Source organism: Aquarana catesbeiana, linkage group LG06, assembly GCF_042186555.1.
Source record: "Aquarana catesbeiana isolate 2022-GZ linkage group LG06, ASM4218655v1, whole genome shotgun sequence".
Classification (NCBI taxonomy): domain Eukaryota; kingdom Metazoa; phylum Chordata; class Amphibia; order Anura; family Ranidae; genus Aquarana; species Aquarana catesbeiana.
Window position 1 is genome coordinate 118544938 of NC_133329.1, and position 13943 is coordinate 118558880.

The 13943-nt window shown below is 43.2% G+C and overlaps 1 long non-coding RNA gene across 1 annotated transcript in view; it reads left to right on the plus strand.

Moving 5' to 3' along the window:
* The first annotated feature begins 664 nt into the window (after window positions 1-664).
* Window positions 665-13943, plus strand: part of LOC141148889 (uncharacterized) — a 28535-nt gene continuing 15256 nt past the window's right edge. The window contains exon 1 of the long non-coding RNA XR_012245259.1: window positions 665-731. This is a non-coding gene — a long non-coding RNA (uncharacterized lncRNA). The remainder of the gene's footprint in view (window positions 732-13943) is intronic.

Consider the following 13943-nt stretch of genomic DNA (forward strand, 5'->3'; position numbering starts at 1 on the left):
TGATTGCTTTCTATGAGTAACACATAGGTTTCTTTTCATATATCAGGGGAACCAGAGCCATAGTAGTTACTATGTGGGTTATAGGCCACCTTCAGGTGAAGGACACTGGCACGCCCTAAGACAAAAAGTGCACTCCCTATATAACCCCTCCCACTACTGGGAGTACCTCAGTTTTTTCGCCAGTGTCTAGGTGTTGGTCATGGAGTAATGATGAGCTGAGCTGAGCTCCTCTGGAGCAATCCTTGCTGGGGCTAGCTTTGCAGACGGATCCATTCAAGGTGTCTTTCTGGCTGAATTGAATGGTACTCGGGCCTTGTGTCCGAAGAATCAAGGTTTTTTTTGCCTGTGAACGCTTCTCTTTTGAGAGCTGGACCTCGGAATCCAGTATTTTTTGGTATTAAGACCATAAAGTTTTACTGCCGGTGGTGCTATTGCAGGTCCAGGATTGTGGGTTTCCTCGAGGATCCCCAGCTCCTGAAGGTTTAATGGAACCCTCCGTGAAGGGTGAAGATTGGGTCTGTTGGTTTACCACAGAAAACCTTGCAGCGGGATAAGTGGAGTTTTTCTAAGACATTTTTAAAAATTTGTCTCCTTTAAAGTAAATGTTGTTATGCCTATGTGACACCACTGGGGGCTGTATGGAGCACGTACCTTCTCATGCTTTGCTCAGAGATCACGCTGTGTGACAGAAAGAGCAGACTCTTTTTCTCCAGCCAGAAGGCAGACCTCCGGTAAGTTTGGGGGGTTTTTGCTTCCTCCAGAGACCCCCACCTGGGCTGAACTCTTCCCCTCTTCATGAGGCTGAGTATAAGGGAGAACTGAAAATGATCGGCAATGCCGTTTTCTTTCACCGCCCCTACATGGGGCGGCTTCCAGGTCTCCTCCACGCCATCCCTCCCTCACACACACAAGCCGATACCAAAAGTCGGATCGGAGGCCCGTGCTTGCGTGGGAAAACTCTTTTTGAAAAGAGAAAGGAGGGGGGCGTGATGCGAGGTGGGGGCGAGGCTTAGAGCGGCGTTGGCGTCCTCCAACGCGGGAGTGTGCTTTTTAAAAAAAAATAAAAATAAAGAAACTCCATTTGTGCTGGCTGCAAAATTGTCGCAGAGAGATGAGAGCAAAAGGAGCATGAAAGAGGTTTTGGTGACACAGGCATTTACACATTTACTGTTTGCATGAGGCTGAGCATTAATAGCAGCGGCAGTGGCGAGACTATTGTTCAAGCAGTAAATGCGATTTCTTCTGATAGTACCTCTGATTTGTGCATCGGGCTAAGGTCAGAAGGGGGGTTAAAACACCTCCAAAATAGAGCTAAAAGGGTCCCTCTCAAGCCCTGGAAAGCCTACTCATCTCTACAAATGGCATCCTCCTCTGAGAGGGAGTGGCTGGTCAGAGTGAGCATCGGGGCCATGAAATGTTTGCAACTGTTTTCAACACTGCAGCCTCTATGTATTTTACCAAAAGATCTTTTTTCCTCTCAGCCATGATGGGTTTAAAAAAAAAAATTAGCGACTTTAATCGCACAATTGCCCAGGACCCTCAAACTAGGAACTAGGGGCGGGAGAAGACAAATCCCCTCAGGGGACCATGGTAAGGCTGATGACTCCTCTTCTGAGGTGTCAAATGTGGGAGAATCAGCTGGTTTCAATCTTAAAGCGGTGGGCCAGCTGAAAAAAATTTTTTTAAAAGTCAGCAGCTACAAACATTGCACACTTACCTGTCCCTGGTGCCCGCGATGTCAGCTGCCCGAGGCCAACCCGTCCCTCGGCCCTGGGTCCCGGCGCCGCCATTCGAACTAAGGGACAGGCAGTGGAGCCTTGTGGAGCCTCTGGCCGTTTCCTACTGCACATGCGTGAGTCGCGCAGCGCTTTGTGAATGGGGCTCGCTGTGTGTGTTGTGGGACACACACAGTTCCCAGAACACAGCGCCCCATTCCCCAGAAGACAACTCGAGGAGGAGAAGACTGAAGATCACCGCGGTGTAGGAAGTGGCAGATTAGGACGATCTGCCTAGCAACAGCCATTTCTGGTAAGTTAAAAAAAAAAAATTCATTTTTTTTTCTCCAGATTTTTAGGAACATTTTATGTAATTTTTTTTTTTTTTTTAGGGTGGCCCTCCACTTTAAGATTGTTGGTGCAATTTCTTGCTGAATGGTCCGCTCCACATTTATGCTCCCTTAAAGTGGATGTAAACCCAATGTCATCCTTTCTAAACTACTGCCATAGGGGTTATCTATAAGGATATACATGCCTCCTGCATGTATCTTTACCTGTCAAATGTCTCCCTTGTCTGTTATGAGAGCTGATAAACTGCAGATTCTGTGGGTGGGTCTGTTGTCTGGAGCTCGGTGGGTGGAGTCGTGATGTCAGTAGACTCCCCGCCCACCTCTACACTCCCCTTGTCAATATGCATTTTCTCCTGTGTATTTCTAACTGAACTTCTGCTATGATCTCTAACATCCAGTGAAAAGACAGGAAAGTAATCACATGATTTCAGCATGCCAAATCATGCTGAGGTGTGGAACAGCCAATCCATGCAGAGCTGCTGAAGAAAGGAGTGGGGGTGGGAATTAAAAAATAATGCCTGTGTCTTAGGCTGTCACTCACAGCAAGGGGGAGTATTTGACAAAGTTTTTGTCAGTTTGTCAGGATTTCTCTCACTGAACAATAAAAGAGGTTTGGTCAGAGATGGATTAACTCTGTGTGGCAAGACTGGGCTCAAATGATAGGAAATCTTATACTCTTCTACAGTATGATATAAAAAAAAAATTTCGGGTTTACATCCACTTTAACTGAGTGTTTGGGTTCGCTAAAGCCTCCTCAAACTGTGCATGCCTTTTCCTGTCCATTTATTGTTGGAAAAAGCTATTTTGTATCTGAGAGGATCTCCCAGATAAACATTAGTTTTCCTCCTAAAAAGGTTTTTTACACTTTATCCTATGGTGGAGGAAATTCACTAAGTAGAGTATACCAGCAGTTAACACTGCGATATCCTCTGTGAATAAGAGCTTTTGCTTGGCAGACAATGCTCAAATGCTTAGGCATCCAACGGATAGAAAGTTGGAATTCCTGTTAAAAAAACAAAAACCACAATTTTTCTCTGGCAGATTGAGCAGCCTGCGCTGACAGTAATCGTTGTGAGGCCAGTTTAACAGGTGTTCAAGGTATCCTGCTCAGCAAGCCCAGGATCTGACAGCTTAATGTTTGCAATAATTGCTTTGTGAGTTTCTATTGTAGAACCTCCACAAGGTCCTCATACAGGTGCTTGCTTATAAACTAGCCAAACGCACAACTGCTGAGATGCCTGCGGCCACATCACCCAGAAAGCGCCCGATCTCATCTGATCTCAGAGGCTAAGCAGGGTCAGGCCTGGTTAGTACCTGTATGGGAGACCGCCTGGGAATACCAGGGCTATACAAGGTGCTGTGCACATTGTTGCTAACACAAACAGCTAAACGCATCAGTACGGGAACGCACGTCAGCGAAGGACAGACTTCCTTTCACCATGCAGAAGCTCCTGGCTAGTCTTCCTTTTGCGGTGAAATAGCTATTTGAGGATGTTTGGATAATTCATCCAAAGAAATTCTAGTGGGAAAAGTACCCCCTTTTGCCATTTAAGTAAAGGAGTAGATCTTTTTTAAAGCTCCTTTTGTGCCGGGGCATCAGCCTCCAGGCAGTCACGATGGCTTCCGCCGTCAGGTTCAAAAGGTAATCCTCAGAATTAACCCCAGGGACAAAAGAGGTCTTGGGGGAAGAAACCTACAAGATACTGATGCCTCCTTATGAGGAGGCGCCCCCCTCACTCAATAGGGGGAATTCTTCTGCAGTTCTCAAGGGTCTGACAGGAAGACGAATGGGGGACTCTCAATAGCTCCAAGGTACAAGCTTGACTTCCAAGAGTTCCCGTCTCCTCAATTTTTCTCAAATCAAACGTTCCTAAGGATACAGAGAAAAAGAAGTCTTTCTCTCAAGCATTGGATCATTTTTTTTTCTGGCAAAAGTGGTCATAGTGGACCCCATGTAAGAGCAGAGGTTGGGGTTTGGTTAAATCCAAATGGACATTCTGGATCTCAAAGATCTAAACTCCTTTTTTTCTCATGGAGTCTGATCAGTAGTCTCCTTCCTACAGGGGGGAGAACTTCTGGCGTTGATCGACATCAAGGATGCTTATCTCCATGTGCCGATCTTCTCCGCTCACCAGACATTTCTACGCTTCGAGGTTGAAAATCTTGTTTTCCAGTTTGTAGATCTACCTTTTCAGGTTAGCTACTGCACCTCAAGTGTTTATAAAGATCCTGGCTCCTCCTTTAGCCAGGTTAAGGGCTCAAAGTATAACGATACTAGCCTACTTAGACGATCTACTCTTCATAGATCAATCGGTAGCCCGTTAAACCAAAGTCTGGTCACCGCAGTCGGCTACCCGGAATACTTAGGTTGGATCCCCAAGCTAGAAAAATCCTCCTTAAAACCATCAAGGAGATTGCAGTTCTTAGGGCTGATCATAGCTACAGTCCAGAAAGGGGTATTTTTGCCCCAGGAAAGAATCGGTTCCTTAAAGGAACTGATTCGGTTGGTCAAAACAAAGAAGAATCCTTCTATTCATCTTTGCATGAGTTTATTGGGAAAAATGGTGGCTTCTTTCGAGGCTGTTCCTTATGCGCAGTTTCTTTCAAGACAGCAAGACTGCTGCAAAACAGTATCCTGTCAACTTGGAACAAGAAGGTCCAAACTCTGGACTTCCTGATGCATTTATTCGCCAAAGTGCGTCAGAGCCTCAATTGGTGGTTAATATCCAAAAAGAAAAACCCTTTCTACCATTTACCTGGAAAGTAGTAACAGATACCAGCCTTTTGGGCTGGGGAGCAGTCTTGGAAGAAGTGTCTGTCCAAAGGAAGTGGTCCAAATCAGAGTTGACCTTGCCCATCAATATTCTAGAGATTCAGGCAGTATGCCTGGCCCTAAAGGTCTGGCGCTCAGACTACGGAATTATCCTGTCAGGATCCAATCCTACAATACCAGAGCTGTAGCTTATATCGATCACCAAGGGGGCACGAGAAGTCGTGCAGCCCAGAGAGAGGTGAATCATATTCTTCACCCCGACATCTTTCTGTCAATATGCCAAAAATGGGGAGTTCCGGACGTAAATCTGTTTGCGTCCAGGTTCAACAACAAGATCGACAACTTTGTGTCAAGTACAAGGGATCCGATGGCATATGGAACAGATGCCTTGGTCTTTCCATGGGATCCATTTTAACTGATCTATGCGTTCCCTCCTGTTCTGCTGCTTCTGCGTCTCCTACGCAGGATCAAGCAAGAGGGAAAGGAGTTGATTCTGGTGGCCCGGGAGATCTTGGTTTGCAGAGATCATAAGGATGGCGGTAAGGGACCCTTGGACCCTGCCCCTGTGGCCAGACCTTCTCTAGCAAGGTTCGGTGTTCCATTCTACCTTACAAACGCTAAATTTAACGGTTTGGCTTTTGAAATCCACATTCTAAAGGACTGTGGGCTGTCAGCTTCATTAGTTTCTACCTTAGTCTCCTGGTGTGAATCCAGGGGTTGGCACCCCAGGAAATATATCATAGGTAGTAACCTTAAGTTCCTACAGATGGGATTAGAAATTAAGCTGGCCTTAAGCACCATCAAGGGCCAGGTGTCGGCCTTATCGGTGTTTTTTCAACGACCACTTGCTTCACACTCTCTGGTTCATAACCTTATTCAGGGGGTAACGCGGATTAATCCCCCAGTTAAGTCACCCCTGAACCCTTGGGACTTAAATTTAGTCCTGTCGGCTTTACAAAAACAGCCTTTTGAACCGATTCAAGATAATCCCTTGATCCTCTTGATGAGGAAAATAGTTTTCTTGGTTGCCATATCTTCTGCAAGAAGAGTATCAGAGTTGACTGCTTTTTCCTGTAAAGAGCCATATTTGATTATTCATAAGAATAAGGCTGTATTGCGGCCTCATCCTAATTTTCTACCGAAGGTAGTGTCAGGTTTTCATTTAAACCAGGATAATGTTCTGTCTTCATTTTTTCCAGAACCTCGTTCTGTGGAAGAAAAGTCACTACATTCTCTTGATGTGGTGAGAGCGGTCAAGGTCTATTTAAAAGCAACCGCTCAGATTCGTAAAACAGGCGTTTTGTTTGTGTTGCCAGAAGGTCCTAAAAGAGGACAGGCGTCGTCGAAATCTACCATTTCTAAATGCATTCGTCAAGTGATTGTTCAAGTTTATGGTTTAAATGGGAAAATTCCTCCTTTTCATATTAAAGCGCTCTCCACCAGGGCTGTTAGTGCTACTTGGGCAGTGCCTCACCAAGCCTCCATGGCTCAGATCTGCAAGGCCGCAACTCGGTCTTCAATCCATACATTTACCAGATTCTATCAAGTAGATGTAAAAGGTCATGAGGATATCGCCTTTGGGCGCAGTGTACTGCAGGCTGCAGTATAAGTCCTCTAGTCTCTTGGTGCCCTACTTTTGTTGTGTCCCCCTCCCTTCAGTTGGCATTGCTATGGGACATCCCACATAGTAACTACGATAGCTCAGTGTCCCCTGATGTATGAAAAGAAAATAGGATTTTTAAAACAGCTTACCAGTAAAATCCTTTTCTTTGAAGTACATCAGGGGACACAGAGGCCCCTCCCTTCTTGGTATACACATGTATTGCTTTGCTACAAAACTGAGGTACTCCCAGTAGTGGGAGGGGTTATATAGGGAGTGCACTTTTTGTCTTGGGGGTGCCAGTGTCCATCACCTGAAGGTGGCCTATAACCCACATAGTAACTACTATGGCTCTCCCCTGATGTACTTCAAAGAAAAGGATTTTACAGGTAAGCTGTTTTAAAAATCCTATTTTTCCTTTTTCCATTCTTTATGAATGTGATGCAATTTGTGTTATTTAAAAAACTCTAACTTAGTACCTGCTGCTGACACCCCCCCCCCCCCCCCCCAGAACAAAAAATTATCTACGGCCCTGACCACTTCCCATTCTGGCCAATTCTGGCACTTCGCTCCTACATATAAAAATCATAATGTTTTTTCTAGAAAATTACTCAGAACCCCCAAACATTATATATGTTTTTTAGCAGAGACCCTAGGGAATAAAATGGCGGTCGTTGCAACTTTTTATGTCACACGGTATTTGGGGGGTTTTTTGTTTGATTTTTTACAGCACTGGTGCATTTGGTTGCATTATCCAGCAAGATCATATTATTTGGATATTGCTACCACATTAAATTAACTTTACCTGCTTGTGGAATTGTCTTGCTTTGTTTGCACAATTTTTAAAAATTTGCAGCACTGGTGATTTTGGTTGCAATATCCAGTAGGGCACTATTGATTTTTATGTCTTATATATTTATTTGTTATTTACTCATTCACTTGAACTTTATTGATGAATTTGATCTGTATATGGAATTTTTAATTGCGTGCAGCACTTGTGTTTTTAGTTGTAATCTCCTGTAGGGTATTATCTATTTTATTGATGTTCCTTAGGTTATTTGCTTGTTATTTGTACATTCATCTGAATCTCTTGCAGCACTGGGGTTTTGATTTAGTACCCAATATGTCTTTTTGTGTTATGTATTTTCACACTTTGTTTTATTGAATTAGGGATTGTGCCACACTTTTTATTTTTAGTAAGTGTGGGGACACATTCTAGTGTTGGCAGCTACCCTTGGCTGTTTTTTGTCATTATATTAGTTGTTATTGGTCAGCGCATAAGTAATCGTATTCTCTTTATCCACTGCTTTGCTATCATACACCGTCCACTGACCCACTGACTGACACGTTTATATTTTTACAGTGACATTTTTTAAAGTTTTCCTTACTATTTAGTTAGGTCTTTCTGGGTAATTTCTTAAAAAAAAGGTGTTGAACCCCAGTGATCTTTAACCACTTGAGCCCCGGACCATTATGCTGCCTAAGGACCAGAGGTCTTTTTCCAATTTGGCTTTAACTTTTAATTGCGCGGTCATGCAATGCTGTACCCAAACGAAATTTGCGTCCTTTTCTTCCCACAAATAGAGCTTTCTTTTGATGGCATTTGATCACCTCTGCGGTTTTAATTTTTTGCGCTATAAACGGAAAAAGACCAAAAATTTTGAAAAAAAAATGATATTTTCTACTTTTTGTTATAAAAAAAATCCAATAAACTCAATTTTAGTCATACATTTAGGCCAAAATTTATTCGGCCACATGTCTTTGGTAAAAAAAATGTCAATAAGCGTATATTTATTGGTTTGCGCAAAAGTTATAGCGTCTACAAACTAGGGTACATTTTCTGGAATTTACATAGCTTTTAGTTTATGACTGCCTATGTCATTTCTTGAGGTGCTAAAATGGCAGGGCAGTACAAAACCCCCCCAAATGACCCCATTTTGGAAAGTAGACACCCCAAGGAAATTGCTGAGAGGCATGTTGAACCCATTGAATATTTATTTTTTTTGTCCCAAGTGATTGAATAATGACAAAAAAAAAAAAAAATATTTACAAAAAGTTGTCACTAAATGATATATTGCTCACACAGGCCATGGGCCTATGTGGAATTGCACCCCAAAATACATTCAGCTGCTTCTCCTGAGTATGGGGATACCACATGTGTGGGACTTTTTGGGAGCCTAGCCGCGTACGGGGCCCCGAAAACCAATCACTGCCTTCAGGATTTCTAAGGGCATAAATTTTTGATTTCACTCCTCACTACCTATCACAGTTTTGAAGCCCATAAAATGCCCAGATGGCACAAAACCCCCCCAAATGACCCCATTTTGGAAAGTAGACACCCCAAGCTATTTGCTGAGAGGCATGTTGAGTCCATGGAATACTTTCTTTTTTGACACAAGTTGCGGGAAAGTGACAATTTTTTTTTTTTTTTGCACAAAGTTGTCACTAAATGATATATTTCTCACACAGGCCATGGGCATATGTGGAATTGCACCCCAAAATACATTTAGCTGCTTCTCCTGAGTATGGGGATACCACATGTGTGGGACTTTTTGGGAGCCTAGCCGCGTACGGGGCCCGAAAACCAAGCACCGCCTTCAGGATTTCTAAGGGCGTAATGTTGTGATTTCACTCCTCACTACCTATCACAGTTTTGAAGGCCATAAAATGCCAAGATGGCACAAAACCCCCCAAATGACCCCATTTTGGAAAGTAGACACCCCAAACTATTTGCTGAGAGGCATGTTGAGTCCATGGAATATTTTATATTTTGACACAAGTTGCGGGAAAGTAACACTTTTTTTTTTTTTTGCACAAAGTTGTCACTAAATGATATATTGCTCAAACATGCCATGGGCATATGTGGAATTACACCCCAAAATACATTCTGCTGCTTCTCCTGAGTACGGGGATACCACATGTTTAGGACTTTTTGGGAGCCTAGCCGCGTACTGGCCCCGAAAACCAAGCACCGCCTTCAGGATTTCTAAGGGCATAAATTTTTGATTTCACTCCTCACTTCCTATCACAGTTTTGAAGGCCATAAAATGCCAAGATGGCACAAAACTCCCCCAAATGACCCCATTTTGGAAAGTAGACACCCCAAGCTATTTGCTGAGAGGCATGTTGAGTCCACGGAATATTTTATTTTTTGACACAAGTTGCGGGAAAGTGACAATTTTTTTTTTTTGTTGCACAAAGTTGTCACTAAATGATATATTTCTCACACAGGCCATGGGCATATGTGGAATTGCACCCCAAAATACATTTAGCTGCTTCTCCTGAGTATGGGGATACCACATGTGTGGGACTTTTTGGGAGCCTAGCCGCATACGGGGCCCCGAAAACCAAGCACCGCCTTCAGGATTTCTAAGGGCGTTAAGTTGTGATTCCACTCCTCACTACCTATCACAGTTTTGAAGGCCATAAAATGCCAAGATGGCACAAAACCCCCCCAAATGACCCCATTTTGGAAAGTAGACACCCCAAGCTATTTGCTGAGAGGCATGGTGAGTATTTTGCAGCTCTCATTTGTTTTTGAAAATGAAGAAAGACAAGAAAAATGTATTTTTTTTTTCTTTTTTCAATTTTCGAAAGTTTGTGACAAAAAGTGAGGTCTGCAAAATACTCACTATACCTCTCAGCAAATAGCTTGGGGTGTCTATTTTCCAAAATGGGGTCATTTGGGGGGGGGTTGTGCCATCTGGGCATTCCATGGCCTGCTAGGCAGTGAAGAGTGAAATCAAAAATTTACGCCCTTAGAAAGCCTGAAGGCGGTGCTTGGTTTTCGGGGTCCCGTGTGCGGCTAGGCTCCCAAAAAGTCCCTAACATGTGGTATCCCCATACTTAGGAGATGCAACAGAATGTATTTTAGGGTGTAATTTCACATATTCCCATGGCATGTTTGAGCAATATATCATTTAGTGACAACTTTGTGCAAAAAAAAAAAAAGATTTGTCTCTTTCCCGCAACTTGTGTCACAATATAAAATATTCCATGGACTCGACATGCCTCTCAGCAAATAGCTTGGGGTGTCTACTTTCCAAAATGGGGTCATTTGGGGGGGGGCTTGAACTGTCCTGGCATTTTATGCACAACATTTAGAAGCTTATGTCACACATCACCCACTCTTCTAACCACTTGAAGACAAAGCCCTTTCTGACACTTTTTGATTACATGAAAAAATAATTTTTTTTTGCAAGAAAATTACTTTGAACCCCCAAACATTATATATTTTTTTAAAGCAAATGCCCTACAGATTGAAATGGTGGGTGTTTCATATTTTTTTTTCACACAGTATTTGCGCAGCGATTTTTCAAACGCATTTTTTGGGGAAAAAACACACTTTTTTAAATTTTAATGCACTAAAACACACTATATTGCCCAAATGTTTGATGAAATAAAAAAGATGATCTTAGGCCGAGTACATGGATACCAAACATGACTTGCTTTAAAATTGCGCACAAACGCACAGCGGCGACAAAATAAATACATTTTTAAAAGCCTTTAAAAGCCTTTACAGGTTACCACTTTAGATTTACAGAGAAGGTCTACTGCTAAAATGACTGCCCTCGTTCTGTCCTTCGCGGTGATACCTCACATGCATGGTGCAATTGCTGTTTACATTTGACGCCAGACCGACGCTTGCGTTCACCTTTGCGCGAGAGCAGGGGGGGACAGGGGTGCTTTTTTTTTTTTTTTTTTTTTTTTTTTTTCTTTATTATTTTTTTGCTTTTTTATCTTATTTTTAAACTGTTCCTTTCATTTTTATTTTTTTTTAATTAATTTTATTGTTATCTCAGGGAATGTAAATATCCCCTATGATAGCAATAGGTAGTGACAGGTACTCTTTTTTTTTAAAATTGGGCTCTATTAGACCCTAGATCTCTCCTCTGCCCTCAAAGCATCTGACCACACCAAGATCGGTGTGATAAAATGCTTTCCCAATTTCCCAATGGCGCTGTTTACATTCGGCGAAATCTAAGTCATGAAATGCTCGTAGCTTCCGGTTTCTTAGGCCATAGAGATGTTTGGAGCAATTCTGGTCTCTGATCAGCTCTATGGTCAGCTGGCTGAATCACCGGCTGCATTTTCAGGTTCCCTGTTGGGACAGGAAAGCCAGAGAAAAACATGGAAGACGGTGGGGGGGGGCATTCCCTCCCACTGCTTGCAAAAGCAGTCTAGAGGCTAATTAGCCGCTAGGATTGCTTTTACATGAAAGCCGACCGCTGGCTGAAAAGAATGATACCAAGATGATACCTAAACCTGCAGGCATCATTCTGGTATAACCACTCAAAGTCCAGCAACATACCAGTACGTTGCTGGTCCTTGTTAGGCATATATTGTAAACTTTTTTTTCATGCAGCCTGTGGGCTGAACGAAAAAAAAGGTATTGATCGGTGGGTATGCCCACCATTAGAATACCTCCCTTCATCCACCCACTTCTAATGATGGGCATACATGCACCATTTATATATGCCGAAGCATGGGGGCATCCTCCCGCAAAAGGCAGGAGCAAATTGCTCCTCCACCCACTGCTGCCCCCACGCTTCGGCATATATGCTGAAGTATGTAACTGTGGTGGTGAAATCACCTCCGACAGCGCTGAAGTCACGGCTTTATATATCGTGGGAGCAAACGCTGTTGCTGTCAAGATAAATAAATCCGCGCTGCAACTGAATGGCGTACCTGCTAAGCAAATGATGGTTAACAATAAACCAAAGTAACATTACAGTATAACAGTAAGACTTACCATACCTGCAAAGCAAATACAAAAAATAAAACATAGTAAAAAATAAAACATTTAACGCAACCTGTGCCTAAAATATATAAATGCCGAAGCATGGGGGCATCCTCCCGCAAAAGGCAGGAGCAAATTGCTCCTCCACCCACTGCTGCCCCCACGCTTCGGCATATATGCTGAAGTATGTAACTGTGGTGGTGAAATCACCTCCGACAGCGCTGGAGTCACGGCTTTATATATCGTGGGAGCAAACGCTGTTGCTGTCAAGATAAATAAATCCGCGCTGCAACTGAATGGCGTACCTGAAAACAATAAAATGGTTACCAACAAAACACAGTAAACGGTAAAGTATAAAAAATCTGAAAAGCAAACATGGTAAAACATAATAACAATAAAACATTGCAGAATAGAATAGAGTAAAAAAGAGCAGAACAATAGAGAGAGAATAGAGAGAGAGAGAACAATAAAACAACAACTATTTTTGGTTTTTTTATTTTATTTTTTTTTTTTGTGTTTTTATTTTTTTTATTTTTTTTTATTTTTTTTTTTACACTTTTTTTTAGTAAGTTTTAACTTTTGTAACTCGTTCCAGGTTTGGGTCTCTCAAAATGCAATGGCATCTTGGGAGACCCTGTGTTAGTGTGCCTAGTCTGTGCAGTGCTGAACCCTACGCTAATACTCAACTAATGTATGGTAGCGTTCAAAGCATTCACCCATGCAAAGACTAGGATTGCCAGGACAGGAGGGACAATAAGACCGGGTGTCACGCCTAAATCCGCGCTTGCTACAGACACGACATCTTTTTTGGGGGGCTCGTTGGGTAGGGGTACTCGGGATGGCATAAAGAAAATGCCGCTCATGCAGCCGGCTTACTGCATTTGGTTGGGGAAGGTGAGGTAGAGCACCGTCTGGAAACAGAAGGGCTCTGACGATCTCTTCCTAGAATTTAAGGAAGGATCCAGTCTGTCCTGAAGCTCTGTATAGCACATGAGCGTTCAGCAAAGCCAATTGAAATAAATAAACAGACACTTTTTTGTACCAGCGTCTGGCCTTACGGGCAACTAGGTACGGCGCCAACAACTGGTCGTTGAGGTCCACCCCTCCCATATTAAGGTTGTATTCGTGGACACAGAGGGGTTTCTCCACAACACCAGTCGCCGTAGGAATTTGGGTCGTCGTGTCTGCATGAAGGGAGGTGAGAACGAAAACATTCTTCTTATCCCTCCACTTCATAGCGAGCAAATTATTATACTTCAAGCAGGCTCTCTCCCCCAGCCTAAGACGGGAATCTACAAGCCGCTGGGGAAAGCCCCGGCGATTAGGTCGCACGGTGCCACATGCTCCAATCTGCTGATCAAACAAGTGACTAAAAAGTGGCACGCTCGTATAATAATTGTCCACGTACAAGTAGTACCCCTTTCCGAATAAGGGTGACACCAAGTCCCACACTATCTTGCCAGCGCTTCCTATGTAGTCAGGGCAGTTTGTCGGCTCTACGTGACTATCTTTGCCCTCGTAAACCATAAAACTATATGTATAGCCTGTGGCCCTGTCACAGAGCTTATACATCTTGACCCCGTATCTGGCACGCTTGCTGGGAAGGTACTGTTTGAATGACAAGCGGCCAGAAAATTTAATCAGGGACTCATCAATGCAGACAACTTGATGGGGGGTAAACAAGTCTGCAAAACGTTGGTTGAAGTGGTTTACGAGGGGCCAAATTTTGTAGAGCCGATCGTATGCAGGGTCTCCACGAGGACGA